General features: G+C 45.1%; 1 protein-coding gene across 3 annotated transcripts in view; it reads right to left on the reverse strand.

Annotated features, from left to right (window-relative positions):
* The window catches only part of PRRT1 (proline rich transmembrane protein 1), a 76,996-nt gene that overhangs the window by 8,474 nt on the left and 52,297 nt on the right, over positions 1 to 16,225 (reverse strand). The window lies entirely within an intron of this gene.

Genomic DNA, 16,225 nt, shown 5'->3' on the forward strand with positions numbered 1-16,225 from the left:
CTAGTATATTGAAGGCATCTTGAAGCTGTCATTACCAACAAAGGATTTTGTAGCAAGTATTAAATACATTTCAGTTAGCGTCTTTAATACTTTTTCCCTGTGTCATTCCATTTTATTACACCTAACTTATTTTCTGAATGTATTTGTTTTGGTTCCTTTGCATATATGGGTTGTTACAGACATGTGGGGAAAATTTCATGTCAATAGCACCTTTGGAAATATATTTGCCTAGAAAAATGGTGACGTGTTTAATACTTATTTTACCTGCTGTATCTAATGCCCCGCCTCAAATATTTGTATTGTAAAAGGTATGCTTAAATGTTTCCTCTTCACTGCACATACTGACCTTAACTTCAAATGAAAGAAAACCCTATCTAAGCTGCTCCGCTTTCGCTGGAGCGTACAGGATGCTGAGTACTTTCTTTTGCATGTTACAGCATTGGGTCAATTTCCAAGCACTAGCGCTGTCACATGAGCAGCAGGGCAGCGAGTCCACCATACCATGAAATAGCAGGTATTGTCTACGCTCTTGGTGGCAGCCTTTAATTTGGTTAAATGTTTATCTATGAAAATACCTGCCAGCCTTGATTTTTATTAATTTCAATGTGAATGTAACAAGTTAAAAGAGTGAAGGCAACAGATATTAGAGACAATATGTACTCCTGACCCCTGCACTCTGTGCATGAGCTCAAGTTTTAAGCCTCTCCCACTGTTGGTGCAATTTTGCCACACCCACAATTTGCCATGGTCTGTATAGCGTGCCGCTAGTAGCTACACCCACCTCCTTCTCCACCTTCATTCTCAGGATTTATGTCATTCCAAAAGTTTCCAGGTGTCCTTAGGCTCACCTCTGAAACAGATATTCCTTTTTACAGGAGGCACAGTGATTCCTAACTTGATCTTCTGGCACCATGTTTTTTTTACATTTCTTCAGTTGCTTCCTGGTTTCTGGCCTAGGCCAAAATGATGGCATTATAAATAATAAATCCCATGAGTCTTCATAAGCATTTTTTTTCTTTCACCTGGAAGAGGATCTTTCTCAGCTAAGCACACCTTCCTGTCTGCATGCCTGAGCTAAGGGCAAATGGATTCCAAGAAGTAAATGCTGAATCATCTGACCTTACTCAAAATGGCCACAGCTAGAAATGGGGGCTAGGGGGGTTGTTTTTCAAAGTAATTTTTCAACAAAATAAAGCATGGAGACATGGATGGATGGGTGAGTTTTCTTGATTAAATAGCGTTTTCAATTTGTGGAGCTCAGATACAGTTTAGTTCTGCTCTGAGCTGGCCATGCACCAGTAAAATTTTGTCTGAAAATTTTAATTTTTGTTGACTGTTCCTTCAATTTTATAATGGTTAGAGTGGTCAAACCAACATTCGTTTTCAACCAAAGTTGAAGGGAAGGGAAGGGATTTCGTGAGCGAACAAATTTCTAACTGTGAATGTGCTTTATGTTTAGGAAAATTTAATGATATAATGAGGAGAGCTCCCCCTGGAGCCTGGAGGAAGCAATGGGGACCAGTGGAGGCCTATGGCCTGTACAGTGAAGAGCAGCTTGCCTAAACTGTAAGTAGCACCACTGCACTCCTCTGAAAATAATGTGATAGTTTTGAAAAAAAAAAAACAGAAATTAGAAAGTTCTATTATTGCACCTTAATGCCAAATTGTGGAGTGATGTGTATGTAAATCTCCAAATGACACAGTAGCGCTAAAGAAACATGAGGATCAATGGAGCAGAAGTATGAACCCTTCACTTCTTATTACATCCTGGTAACTTGCACCATTCTGCTCTCTTCAGACTGGGAAATTCTGATAGCATACAAACAAACAAATAAAAAAAGTGCAGTGAATTACCATATATAACTTTATTTAAAAATAAAGAAAATGAATACATACTCACAAAAGCCCATAACTAATAGGCACTAAAGACCAGACCCAAGTGGCAGGGAAGTGCTCATAAGGTGAAATAATACCCCTTGCGCCACCGAGACTTGCCAGCTAATGCATTTCCAGGAACGAATTCTCTTCAATATTTACTCTGATGTAGAGGGTTCATCCCTTGAGACGCGTTAGCTGGTAAGTCATGAGTATTGATACTTCGCCTCACGAGGGTTTCCTCTCCCACTTGGGTCTGGTCTTTAGTGTCTATTAGCCTTGGGCTTTTGTGAGTATGTACTCAATTTTTATTTTTTAAATAAAGGTATATCTAGTAACGCACTAGGCATTTGTACCCTTTTTACTCATGTGTATGTTATTACACTGAATAAATGCCATTGTATGGATTGTTGTAACCTGTTAACCTTTTTAAAAAATTTAGTAAAGTTCAAGCAAAGAGAATCCTTGCCTCTTCATTGTCTCAGCTGGGGAGAAGTTGTATTTAATGAACGTCGTGGGTTACATTAAACTATTGAGAGAAGAACAGCTGAAGTGCTATGTGACTGTGCAAACCTGGTCAGCTCAGGAGCAGGTGGTGGTTAGGAGACAGGAATCATCCTCCTGGCGGAAAGAGTGGACCCCCTTCATGTATCATGTGCCAGGTGACCCAGGCCCCCATGTGTCATCAGCACCGGGGGTTTGGATGGATTCTCTGAGCCCTAACCTGGAACACGATAGTGTAGGCCTACAAGTGAAGTGCTCCAGGGTTAACAGGGTTGATGACCAGGAGGTTGAGTCAGAGAGGCCTTTGGCCTGTGTCTGTGCATGTGGGGAAAGTGTGAGCTTGGCAATGGAACCAATGGGTTATGGGTTAACTTGAAGCTCTGTTTGTAGGAGGGAGCTCAGCTGCACGTGCTGGACATATGTAAAAGAGTGAAGGCAAGGGAAGGGAGTCCTATTGCTTACAAATACATTTAGGATTCCATTCAAATAGCAGGTCTGGACACAATTTTAGGGGCTTTCAAATGAAATGAGTTCACTCAATGATGGCAAGAAAGAATGTTCTGCAAATTATTTTTCAGAATTCCTGTATGGATGTTTGAGCGAAATTGTAACTATGTATGGCCATCTTTAGGTTAAAGGCTTAATGCTAAAAAGCAGTATCTTTGTAATTTCTACCGATTTTCACTGTCGGGGCGTTAAGGGTGTGGAATTAACTTCCACAATTGGTGGTGTCAGCGGGAAGTATTGATCGTTTTAAAAAAAAAACTTGGACGGGTATCTTAGCGAACAAAGCATAGAGGGACCCGGGAAATTATTTTTGACATGAACACACACACACACCCACAAATTTCCATTTAAAAATCAATTGAGCCAGGTGGAAAATTTTCGGCCGAACAGTAACTGCACCCTATCAGATGCTGGGGGTCATAGAATTGGAGGTAATCATCAAGTTGCAGGGTTTCGTGAAGGGGAATCCATGTGGATGAAGAGAAAGGAAAAGAGCAGTGGAGGCGAAAAGAGAAAAAAGAAAGAGGGGGAAGGAGAGAAAAGAAAAAAAGGGGGTGGAAGGGAATGGGGGGAATAAAAGAATAAGAGGTGGGGGTGGGGTAAAGGGGGAGCAGGGAGACCTGTGGGGCCAGAATGGATGTGGGGTGATGTTGGTTCAGAGAGAGAGAAGAGAATGATTCAAGTTCATGTGGCAGTTATACTGTATTCTAGCCATGGGAACCAGGTTTTGAGAAATTTAGGGTGGGTATTATAAATATACAGTATCTCACAAAAGTGAGTACACCCCTCATATTTTTGTAAATATTTAATTATTTGCTACAATGAAAAGTAGTGAGTGTACAGCTTGTATAACAGTGTACATTTGCTGTCCCCTCAAAATAACTCAACACACAGCCTTTAATGTCTAAACCGCTGGCAACAAAAATGAGTGAACCCCTAAGTGAAAATGTCCAAATTAGGCCCAATTAGCCATTTTCCCTCCCCGGTGTCATGTGACTCGTTAGTGTTACAAGGTCTCAGGTGTGAATGGGGAGCAGGTGTGTTAAATTTGGTGTTATCGCTCTCAATATCTCATACTGGTCAATGAAAGTTCAACATGGCACCTCATGGCAAAGAACTCTCTGAGGATCTGAAAAAAAAATTGTTGCTCTACATAAAGATGGCCTAGGCTAGAAGAAGATTGCCAAGACCCTGAAACTGAGCTGCAGCACGGTGGCCAAAACCATACAGAGGTTTAAAAGGACACTCAGAACAGGCCTCGCCATGGTCGACCAAAGAAGTTGAGTGCACGTGCTCAGCATCATATCCAGAGGTTGTCTTTGGGAAATAGACATATGAGTGCTGCCAGCATTGCTGCAGAGGTTGAAGGGGTGGGGGGTCAGCCTGTCAGTGCTCAGACCATACGCTGCACACTGCATCAAATTGGTCTGCATGGCTGTCGTCCTGGAAGGAAGCCTCTTCTAAAGATGATGTAAAAGAAAGCCTGCAAACAGTTTGCAGAAGACAAGCAGATTAAGGACATGGATTACTGGAACCATGTCCTGTGGTCTGATGAGACCAAGATAAACTTATTTGGTTCAGATGGTGCCAAGCGTGTGTGGCGGCAAATAGGTGAGGAGGACAAAGACAAGTGTGTCTTGCCTACAGTCAAGTATGGTGGTGGGAGTGTCATGGTCTGGGACCACATGAGTGCTGCCGGTACTGGGGAGCTACAGTTCATTGAGGGAACCATGAATGCCAACATGTACTGTGACATACTGAAGCAGAGCATGATCCCTTCCTTCAGAGACTGGGCCGCAGGGCAGTATTCCAACATAATAACGACCCCAAACACACCTCCAAGACGACCACTGCCTTGCTAAAGAAGCTGAGGGTAAAGGTGATGGACTGGCCAAGCATGTCTCCAGACCTAAACCCTATTGAGCATCTGTGGGGATCCTCAAATGGAAGGTGGAGGAGCACAAGGTCTCTAACATCCACCAGCTCCGTGATGTCGTCATGGAGGAGTGGAAGAGGACTCCAGAGGCAACCTGTGAAGCTCTGGTGAACTCCATGCCCAAGAGGGTTAAGGCAGTGCTGGAAAATAATGATGGCCACACACAATATTGACACTTTGGGCCCAATTAGGACATTTTCACTTAGGAGTGTACTCACTTTTGGTATCAGCGGTTTAGACATTAATGGCTGTGTGTTGAGTTATTTTGAGCGGACAGCAAATTTACACTGTTATACAAGCTGTACACTCACTACTTTACATTGTAGCAAAGTGTCATTTCTTCAGTGTTGTCACATGAAAAGATAGAATAAAATATTTACAAAAATGTGAGGGGTGTACTCACTTTTGTGAGATACTGTATATCATTATAAGAATTGCAGTGCGTTTCTCGAGTACCATAGTCCCCATTTGACTTGGGCAAACGGTTCAGCCCGAGCATCAGTTGGGGTCGAACATTGGCTGTTCGCCTCGTTCACCGAATTTGCCCTGCAGAACACCCTGCAATGCACTGCACAGTGCATTTTGCACCCTGATTGGGCAAAGCTTTGCTCAATCAGGGCACAGTATAAAGTATAAACTGGTTGTTAAAGCAGAGTTCCGCATGGGTAAAAAAAAAATGAAAATCCAGCAGCTACAAATACTGTAGCTGCTGACGTTTAATAAAAGTACACTTACCTGTCCAGGGAGCCCGCAATGTCGGCATGTCGCATGTCAGCATCCTTACTAGGGGAAACAGGAAGTGAAGCCTTGTGGCTTCACAGCCTGTTTCCTACTGTGCATTGCGCGAGTCGCGCTGTGCTTTTTGAATGGTCCCTGCTGTCTTCTGGGACCTGCATGTCTCCCAGAAGGCAGGGGGGGGGGCGGACATTGCGTAGTTCGCCGCACAAGATTGCAGTGATCTTTCCCCGGAAGTGGGAGCAGATACCTGGACACCTGTGGCACCGGGGGGGGGGGGGGGGGGAATCCATTTCCCGAAAGTTTCATTTCTGGGTGGAACTCTGCATTAAGGAGCGGGGCTGGGAAGCAGGCCGCGGCATACTTAACAACCGATGAGTCTTCAGCTGTCAATGGGCTTCCCTGCTGACAGCTAAGTAAAAATATAAATTGCCAGTTAAAAAAGATAACGGCATGGGGTCCCCCCCAGGATGCACACCAGACCCTTATCTAAACCATACCAGGCCACATGCCCTCAACAATGGGGGGGGGGGGGGGGGGTGCTTTGGGGCAGGTTGTTATGGGGGAGGAGATATGAAAAAGGATTTAATCAGCAAACAACATTATTTTATGTTGTTCGTCTGCATGTTCTGAGCCCCAGATGTCTGGGCGTGCCCAAATGGCAGCTGTAAGAGCAGAGGTGTAATTAGAACCTTCAAGGGTCCGGTGCAAGAAACCATGAAGGGCCCTCCTTGTCCCCAATCAGGGCCCTTCCCACGTATCCCGGGGCCCTTTACTTCCATAGTGGGACACTTTATTAAAGTGCCGCAGGGGGCCACCTTCCTGCTGTCTTGGGGTCCCCCCATGGTGGCGAAACGCCAGAGCCCAGTTGCAAGTGCGACCTTTGTGACTCTGGTAGTTCTGCCACTAGTGTCAGTAGTTTTTTCTTTTTTGTTGTTTTTTTTTTTTTTTTATTATTTTTTACCATATTATTAATTTATTTTTTTACAATTTTATTTTTTTATTATTTTTACATATTTTTTAGGACCGCTTTGGGGGGCTTTGGGGAAATATCAGGAGTCTAAACAGACCCCTGATGTCTCACTTTTGAGACAGCTGCACAGAATGCTTCTGTACAGAGCTTCCCGTTGATTCATAAACGGAGGCATAGTAAACATAGCCCACCTATGAATAAATAAAAAATAAAAAATCACTGACTCTATTCATTAAAACAATGAAGGGGCCAGTAAATGACACATTTGCCGGCTCCTTCCCCGCTCTCCATCCTAACAGATACACCCGCCCCCCCTTCGAGCAGCCGGCAGGAGGTGGGAGGTGGAAAGCATTGCAGGGGGAGGGGCAGGAAAGGACACAGGGGGCCCGGGGCAGCAGGACAGGGATAGGGAGGCGGCAAGAGTGGCATGTGGAGGAATTGATGCCCTCCATTTCCCTCCTGCAGCTTCTGAATGTCTGCGGGAGGGAGAGGAGGAGAAGCGGGCATTCAGCGGCTGCATGGAGGGATTGGTTCCTCTACATGCCGCCTCCTATCCAGGCATACAGGTGGGGCCGGATCGCAATGGATACCCCTGCGACCCTTGTACTACCCACCTGTGTAAAAGATTCTAGGGCCAGGATAAAAAGGATCAGGGATAAACACCTGCTCTGCCAAGTGCCATGGCTTACTGAGAAAGAATCTGAGGTGAATCCCACATATTCCACTGAGGCAGTTGGGTGGGAGTAATGTGCCTTGACCCAGTGTATGAAATCCTCTGCTAAATGCCATTTGGTGAAAAGCATATACCGCCAGGAAAGGGTGTCACAGGCTTTGAGCACATCGAGAGAAATCCACATGGACTCAACCAACTATGTACTGGCAGGATGAGTAAGCTGTAATGCCCGGCAGACATAGTCACTTGTGCCTCTTAATGGCACAAGGCCTACCTGGTCAGTGGCGTCTCCAGCTTTCAAATTTAGGGGGGGCACATGGGGGGACAGGGACAAAAGTAGGGGGGCAACTATAAAATGTGTATATATATATATATATATATATATATATATATATGTGTATATATATATATATATATATATATCTCCTGGGGCCCTTTACTACGACCCCACAACGGGCCCTTTCACATGTTCTGCAGTGAGCTCCCTTTCTACTGTATTGGGGTCCCCCAGGGTGGCAGAAAACAAGAGATATATGTCACCAGCATATCAAGAAAATATAAGGATCCAAAGCAGTGGGAGAACTATCAGGGTTGCAAAGGTTGTCTTGCCACCGGGCCCTGGTGTTCTGCCACTGTGGGGTGCCCCAGCCTCCTCTTGCTGTCCTGCCCCTGCTATTGACAGCTCTGGTCTGGCATCTCTTGGAATTTACAGGCTGGTCCTCCTGTCCTAAGGACAGGAGAAATCAGTCTGTTTTTTCAGTAACTGAAAGTCCTGGTGGAGTCCTTCCTGCAACTCGCTCTTCTCCCTGCCAATGAGGATGCAGGTGAAGGAGCAGATCAGGCGGCCGTGGTTGTGTGAACGCTCGCATTATGCAGTGTCAGCGAGCAGGGGAGGGGGGAGGAATCACCCGCAGGAGCTGACTGGGGACTCTCTCCCTCTTAGACATTGATTTTTTGTAAAAAAAAAAAAAAAAAAAAATTTTTTTTTTTGGGGGGCACATGGTGGGGCACATGGTGGGGCACAGCATAATGTTGGGGGGGTCAGGGCCCCCTCCGGCCCCCCCTAGGGTCGCCATTGTACCTGGTCTTTGTGGATGAAATGACCCAGGAAGAGGTTTATTATAGTGATCAGAACCTTCGCAAGTATTTTTACATCTGTATTTAGGAACAAAATTGTTCTACAATTAGACCAAGAATAAGAATCAGCATTTGGTTTGGAGATTATGACAATGTTGGCTTGCAGGGATTCCGGGAGGAAGGAGTCACCTTTCTAAGAATAATTAAAAATGGCTGTTAAATGTGGGATAAGGACAACAGAGCTGTTCCTGTAAAATTAGGTAGTATAGTCATCAGGACCTGGTCTTTTACTAGATTTGAGGCTTTTAATTGCCAGGCGGAGTTCCTCCGTTGTGATATTGGCATTCAGGGCAGAGAGGTTTTGATCTGGGGTAGTGGAAAGTCAGATATCTCAGAAGAACTTCACTTTTTTCCATGGAAAAGGGGCCAGGAGATGCATAACGTTTACAGAATTGGTGACCCAAAAAGACAAAATTAGGTGCCACTCAGGTAGAGAGGTAAAGTCCAACTAGACCGTTGTAAGTTCAGGCAGGGACAGGGAGCTCGTCCTAGCTCCAGGCTGCAGCAATGTCAAAGTAAAATATCCACAAGCCGCACATCATGAAGCAGACCCATGTGCATGAAATGAGATGGATGGCAGCTTCAGCCCGGACTCCAGCCAAGGCACATCCCCAACGTGTTTAGCTCCGTCCCTTGGAGCTTAATTATGGGGCCTTGGAGCTTAATCATGATTAAGCTCCAAGGGGTGGAGCGAAATGTGTTGGAGGGGTGTGGCCTTCTGGTGTCCGGACTGAGGCTGTCATACATCTCACTTAATGCACATGGGTCTGCCTTATGATGCGTGGCTTATGGATCTCTTCCTTTGACATTATTTACAGAGGTGGTGTTTGAATTCCACTGAATAAAGCATGGAGACATGGATGGATGGGTCACCCATCATGGGTGAGTTTGCTTTGAATAATAAAAATGAATTAAATTGCGTCTTCGGTTTGTGGTGCTCAGATGCAATTTATGGTAGTTCCCCTTTAAGCTGACCACATGCTAAAGGAATTTCATTTGAAAACTTTTGCTTCAGGAACGTGCGTTCAATTCTTCAAATCTTTGGTGGCATCAAATCGACGTTTGTTTTTGACCACAGTGTTGAGAAAATTTAGAGGACCTGGATGGAAAATTTTTCTCAAAAGAGTGTATTTCTAACAGTGATTGTGGTATTCATTCGGGAAATTACATTTCCAAAATCAAATGTGATAAGCCAGGGGTCTCCAAACTTTCGGGAACAAAGGGCCAGTTTACTGTCCTTCAGACTTTGTGGGGGCCGGACTGTGGCCAGTGAGAAAGAAAATAGAAAATGCCCCAGTATCAATGGGAGTACACAATGCCCCATCGTTGGTGTCAGTGGGAGGAATAGTGCCCCATTATTGGTGTCAGTGGGAGGAATAGTGCCCCATTATTGGTGTCAGTGGGAGGAATAGTGCCCCATTATTGGTGTCAGTGGGAGGAATAGTGCCCCATCGTTGGTGTCAGTGGGAAGAATATTGCCCCATCATTGTTGTCAGTGGGAGGAATAGTGCCCCATTATTGGTGTCAGTGGGAGGAATAGTGCCCCATCATTGTGTCAGTGGGAGGAATAGTGCCCCATTATTGGTGTCAGTGGGAGGAATAGTGCCCCATCATTGGTGTCAGTGGGAGGAATAGTGCCCCATCATTGGTGTCAGTGGAAGGAATAGTGCCCCATCATTGGTGTCAGTGGGAAGAATAGTGCCTCATCAAAGGTATCAGTGGGAGGAATAGTGCCCCATCATTGGTGTCAGTGGGAGGAATAGTGCCTCATCAAAGGTATCAGTGGGAGGAATAGTGCCCCATCATTGGTGTCAGTGGGAGGAATAGTGCCCCATCATTGGTGTCAGTGGGAGGAATAGTGCCTCATCAAAGGTATCAGTGGGAGGAATAGTGCCCCAAGGGCCAGATAAAGGCAAGCAAAGGGTCACATCTGAGCCCATCCATCTCAGCCAACATAGGGAAAAAGATGAACAAAGTTGCACTCGATAAAAATCAAACTGTAGCCTTTAAACCCAGAACCAAAAAGGTAATATATTGCAGTTTACAAATCATCAGATGTGGTGGCTGCATTTGTTTTCTTATTTTAGGCTTTTTTCCCCTCTGTTTTTATCTGGTCATCTGGCCAGTAACACACCTCCTGTATGTACACAACTCTGGAGGAATGAGCACAGGAGGCACAGCAGACAGCAGCCTTGTCAGGCTGGGGGGGGGGGGGGGGGGGGGGTAGTGTTGAATGTGTTATCAGATTTAAATACACTAACAAACAGAAGCCAAACTCAAGCTCACACTTTAAAATCAGTTACAGCATTATTTTTCCCTTTTTGGATACAGGTTTGGCAAAATAAATACGAACTGACCATTGCAAGCACCCCTGCCAGTGTTAAGGTGTTTGTCGCATTCATGTAAACTGATACAATCTGCTGGAGAGCTTGAGCTTGTGAAAAACAGACTTGCTGGCTGAGTCACCAGATGAAAATAGAAGAAAGAAAGCCTAAAAAAGGAAAACGGATGCAGCCTTCACATCTATGAATTGGTAAGATGCAATGTAATAAATGTTTGCTTTTGGGTTTAGTACCGTTTTCATAAGTGTAGCTGGCTTTCAACGCAGTCCCTGCACTAGGCCATGCTCCCTAATGATTTTCACCCTGATTAGGCATAGTAGAGGTAGGAGTGGCAGGGGCTGAGGGACATTAAGCCTTGGTTCACACCGAATGCGACTTTGAAATCGCGCTTCTTCACATGAAGTAGCATGTACTCAAAGCCACAGGTCAGTACAATTTCAGATGCGACTTGCCTGACATCTGTGCGACTTCATGCACAGATGTCTATGCAAACTGCACCTGAAATAGTGCGGTAACCTTTTTTTTCGAATCAGTGCAGCATTGCAAAGTCGGAGTCACACTAATTTAAACAGTTCCATTGCCGGCAATAGGGTGCGACTTGTCATGTGCCACAATAGCCAAAGAGAGATCTGTGATTCCTACTAATCAGGAACACAGATCTCTCTCTTCGTTAAGTGTCAGCATTCCCCCCACACAGTTAGAAAGCACACATAGGGAACACATTTAACCCTTTGAGTTGCCCCTGATGTAAACCCCTTCCCTGCCAGTGTCATTTATACACTGATCAATGCATTTTTTTTAACGCTGATCACGGTATTGGTGTCACTGGTCCCCAAAAAGTGTCACTTAGTGTCCAATTTGTCCGCCGCAACATCGCAGTCCCGCTAAAAATCGCTGATCGCCGCCATTTCTAGTAACAAAAAAGTTCCTGAATCTATCCCATAGTTTGTAGACACAGTAACTTTTGTGCAAACCAGTCAATATGCACTAAGTGGGATTTTTTTTACCAAAAATATGTAGCAGAATACAAATTGACCTAAATTGATGAAGGAATTTGATATTTTCATTGGAAATGTTTTATCGCAGAAAGAAAGAAAAAATAATTTTTATAACAGCCTACCTGTAAAATCCTTTTCTTGGAGTACATCATGGGACACAGAGCCTCAAGTAATTACTTAACGGGTTATAGGCCACCTTCAGGTGTTGACACTGGTAAACGCAATCAAGGAAGTTCACTCCCTATACACCCCCTCCTCCTTCCAGGAGCACATCAGTTTTTGTAGCAAAGCAATATACTTAAACCCCATAAAAGAGGGGAGGGACCTCTGTGTCCCATGATGGACTCCAAGAAAAGGATTTTACAGGTAAGCCGTTATAAAAATCCTATTTTCTTTATCGTACATCATGGGCCTTAAGTAATTACTTAATGGGACGTCTCATAGCAATGCTACTTGAGGGGAGGGAGACACAACCCGTAGGGCACCCCCAGACCTGAGGACTTATACTGCTGCCTGCAGCACACTGCGCCTGAAGGCGATATCCTCATTCCTCCTTACATCCACTTGATAACATTTTGTGAATGTATGCACTGAAGACACCAAGTTGCGGCCTTACAGATCTGAGCCATGGAGGCCTGGTGACGCACTGCCCAAGAAGCACTAACCAGCCTGGTAGAATGCGCCTTAACTTGAAACGGGGGAATCTTACCCCTTCAATCATAAGTTTGAATTATCACTTGTCGAATCCACTTAGCGACAGTGGATTTCGACGCTGCCTGTCGTTTCTTAGGACCCTCTGGCAGAATAAATAAGACATCAGTCTTACGAATCTGAGCAGTTGCCTTTAAATAGATTTGCATTACTCTCACCACATCAAGCCAATGTAGTGACTTTTCTTCCCTGGAATATGGTTTTTGAAAAAATGATGGTAGGACAATATCTTGGTTCAGGTGAAAACCTAAAACTACTTTTGGCAAAAGCCTGGATGAGGGCGTAACACCACTCTGCCCTCATGAATAATCAAATATGGCTCTTTACAAGAAAGAGCAGCCAATTCCGAAACCCTCCTTGCTGAGGATATAGCAACCAAAAATACCAGCTTCCTTGTCAGAAGTATTAAGGGAATATGCTGTATCGGTTCAAATGGCTGTTTTTGTAACACTGACAAAACTAAATTTAAGTCCCAGGGCTCAAGGGTGATTTAACTGGCAGATTAATCCGCATCACCCCTTGCATAAAACCCTGGACTAAAGAATGCATAGCAAGCGGTCTTTGAAATAAAATCGATAAGGCTGAGACTTGGCCCTTAATAGTACTCAAGGCCAACTTCATCTCTACGCCTAATTGTAGAAAGGCAAGAATTCTGCCTATGATATATCTCCGAGGGTGCCAACCCTTGGATTCACACCAGGAAACACAAGCCTTCCAAACTCTATAATATATAGTTCTGGAAGCTGGTTTCCTTGCATTAATCAAAGTAGAGATAACTGACCCGGAAAGCCCATTTCTGCGTACCATGACCTTCTGGGCCATGCTGGTGCTACCAGAATTACCGGCTTTCTTTCCAGCTTGATCCTGCAAAGAAGTTGTGGCAGCAACTGAATAGGGGGGAATGCATAGATCAGTGAGAACTGATCCCACGGGGTTACCAGCGCATCTGTTCCGTATGCGAGTGGATCCCTTGTCCTGGACACAAAGTTGACTAACTTCATGTTGAATCTGGACGTTAGAAGATCTACGTCCGGAGTCCCCCATCTTTGGCAAACAGTCTGAAAAATGTCGGGATGAAGAGACCATTCCCCCGGAAATAACTGCTGGCGACTTAAGTAGTCCGCCTGACAATTCTCTACTCCCGGAATGAAAACTGCCGATAGGCATGGGATATTCTTTTCCTAGGATGTTGATGGGCAAGGCTCTTTCGGTTCTTGACCACTGTCCCTGAACAATCGTCTTCTCTAGTACTGCTCCCCAGCCTGAAAGGCTGGCATCTGTCGTTACTACTTTCCAGATAATTGGTCTGAAGGATTTTCCTTTCAGCAGATTCTGGGTTAGTAAACACCAACTGAGGCTTTGGGACACTCTCGGGGACATCCGCATTGGCAAGTCCAAAGCTTGGATCGCCGGAGGCAAGAACACCCTTTTCTTGGCTGTGTCTATGATCAGGCCCACATACTCCAGCTTTCTTAGCAGTTTTAAGGAGGACTTCTCTAGGTTGAGGATCAAACCTAGACTTTCCAGGTAACTGGTTGTAATGCGTACACTTTGCTCCAAGCGAGCCACTGACTGGTCTATTAACAATAGATCGTCTAGGTACACCAAGACTGTTATGTCCTGTGCCCTTAGCCTGGCTAGAGGTGGGGCCAGCACTTTTGTGAACACCTGGGGTGCTGTAGCTAGCCCGAAGGGCAAGGCTACAAACTGAAAGTGCTGTTGTTCTACTTCGAACCGCAGAAACCTTTCCTGGTGAGCAGGAAATATAGGGACATGCAGATATGCATCTCTGATGTCGATGGATGCCAGAAGTTCTCTTCCTTGTAGGATGGAAACTACTGACTTGATCGACTCCATGTGAAAGGAGCGGATCTTCAGGAACTGATTTAGATTCCTTAGATCAAGAATGGGTCTGACATCCCCATTTGGTTTTGGTACCATAAACAGGTTTGAATAAAACTCCAAACCTTGCTCTTCTGTGGGGATCTGTATGATCACTCCCTGAGCTAATAATCAGTCTAATGCTTGAAACAGGGATTGCCTTTTCCCTGGATCCTTGGGAACGTTTGATCTCAGAAAACGAGACGATGGAAACTCCCGAAATTCTAGTTTGTATCCTAGAGACACCATGGAGAGAACCCATCTGTCCTAAATTTCCCTTTGCCAGACTTCTGAGTATTTCAGAAGTCTTCCCCCCACTCTGGTGAGGGGGGACTCCTCTTCATGATGAGGTTTTAGTATTCTGCTTTGCAGATTTGCGGCCCCAGGTCTTCTTTTGTGCCTGGGTCTGACCCTGAGGTTTCCTCTAGAGTCTGACAGAGGAGACCGTCGCCACTGCCTAGAGGCGGATGCCCCTGGCGCAGGAGAAAAAGTCAGTTTAAATGAAGGACGTTTATACTTTCTTTTGACTGGCAAAAGAGTACTCTTTGCACTAGAAATCATCTGAATGTATTTATCCAAATCATCGCCAAATAGTCACTCCCCATGAAAAGGGAAACCAGTCAGAAGCTTTTTGCAAGGTGCTTTGGCTGACCAATTTTTTTAACCAAAGGGTCCTACCCATGTGTACTAGCACAAGCGCAAGGCGGGACACCTGGTGAATAGGATCCTTCATAGCATCTATGAGAAAACATAATGCTTTTGGTAGTTCGGCCAACTCATGGGCCTGTTGTGCAGGGAGCCCTTTAAGAGCCTCTGTTAATTGGTCCTTTAAGGACTGACAGATGCCTATTGCTGCGACTGCAGGCTGAGTAACGGTCCCTGCCAAGGAAAAACAGGATTTTAACAGGAATTCAAACTTCTTATCTGTTGGATCTTTAAGCATCTGTGCATTTTCTACTGGACAAGTTAGACTTTTATTCACACTGGAAATCGCAGCGTCAACTGCTGGAACCTTCCATATTTTGGTGAATGTTTCCTCCACGGGATAGAGAACTGAGAATCTCTTTGGAGGGAGAAATTGCTTATCCGGATGATCCCATTCACCATAAATAAGCTTTTCTAGTAATGCATGGACAGGAAACGCATGCAAAGGCTGTAAAGGTTTCATAGAACCCAAGGGGGAAACCAGACTTTCAGCTAACTCTGTTAGGGGTAGCGTGAAAGTAGAGCGAACCATTTCCGTAAGGATTTGTACCTCAGATTGTGAAGCTGATTCATCAACTGTCGTTTCCTCTGCAAAGGCTAATCTTCCTTCTAAGCCCTGCAGGGCAGAGGAAATTGCATCTTCGGTCACGTATACAGGGGCTGAAGTGTGAGAAGCAGTTGCACCACCAATCGGTTCCAAAGACTCACCCTGGCTTGCCATATCTGGTATCTCCAAAGAGGATGACAGTGTGGAGGCATGACTGGAGCCTGGGGGCCTTTTGATGCCTTAGTAGTAACCTTGGAAGCCATAGTGCTAAGCACAAAAGCAGAGGCACTCTAAGAAATGTTCTATTTGCTGGGCAATAGAAAGAAAAAACAATGGCAGCATAGATTAATCTGATGCTAAACAATAATGTCTTTTCCTGTACTGGAAATGCCTGTGTACACCCCTCACGTGCTCCAGCGATCCTGTGTCCTGTGGCAGCTCTTGCTTCAGCTGCTCTGGTAGACACATTTAGTTTATAAGAGCATCAGCTTTTAAGCCCTCTCAGGTGTAAACCTGATTGCATGTGCGCCATGTGCTTTCACAAGGACGCTGAGTCCGCACATGGCGCCGACCACTTTAGCCACGCCCCTTCCATCGACCCTCCCTCCTCCTCTTTTCAAAAGTAAAAACCTCAGCCCGCATGAGTGCAGAGCACAGCATTCGGGTCTGAGACACAGACCAGAAGGAGGAGAGGAGGCTGC

This window comes from Aquarana catesbeiana, linkage group LG09 (genome assembly GCF_042186555.1).
Source record: "Aquarana catesbeiana isolate 2022-GZ linkage group LG09, ASM4218655v1, whole genome shotgun sequence".
In the NCBI taxonomy this organism is placed as follows: domain Eukaryota; kingdom Metazoa; phylum Chordata; class Amphibia; order Anura; family Ranidae; genus Aquarana; species Aquarana catesbeiana.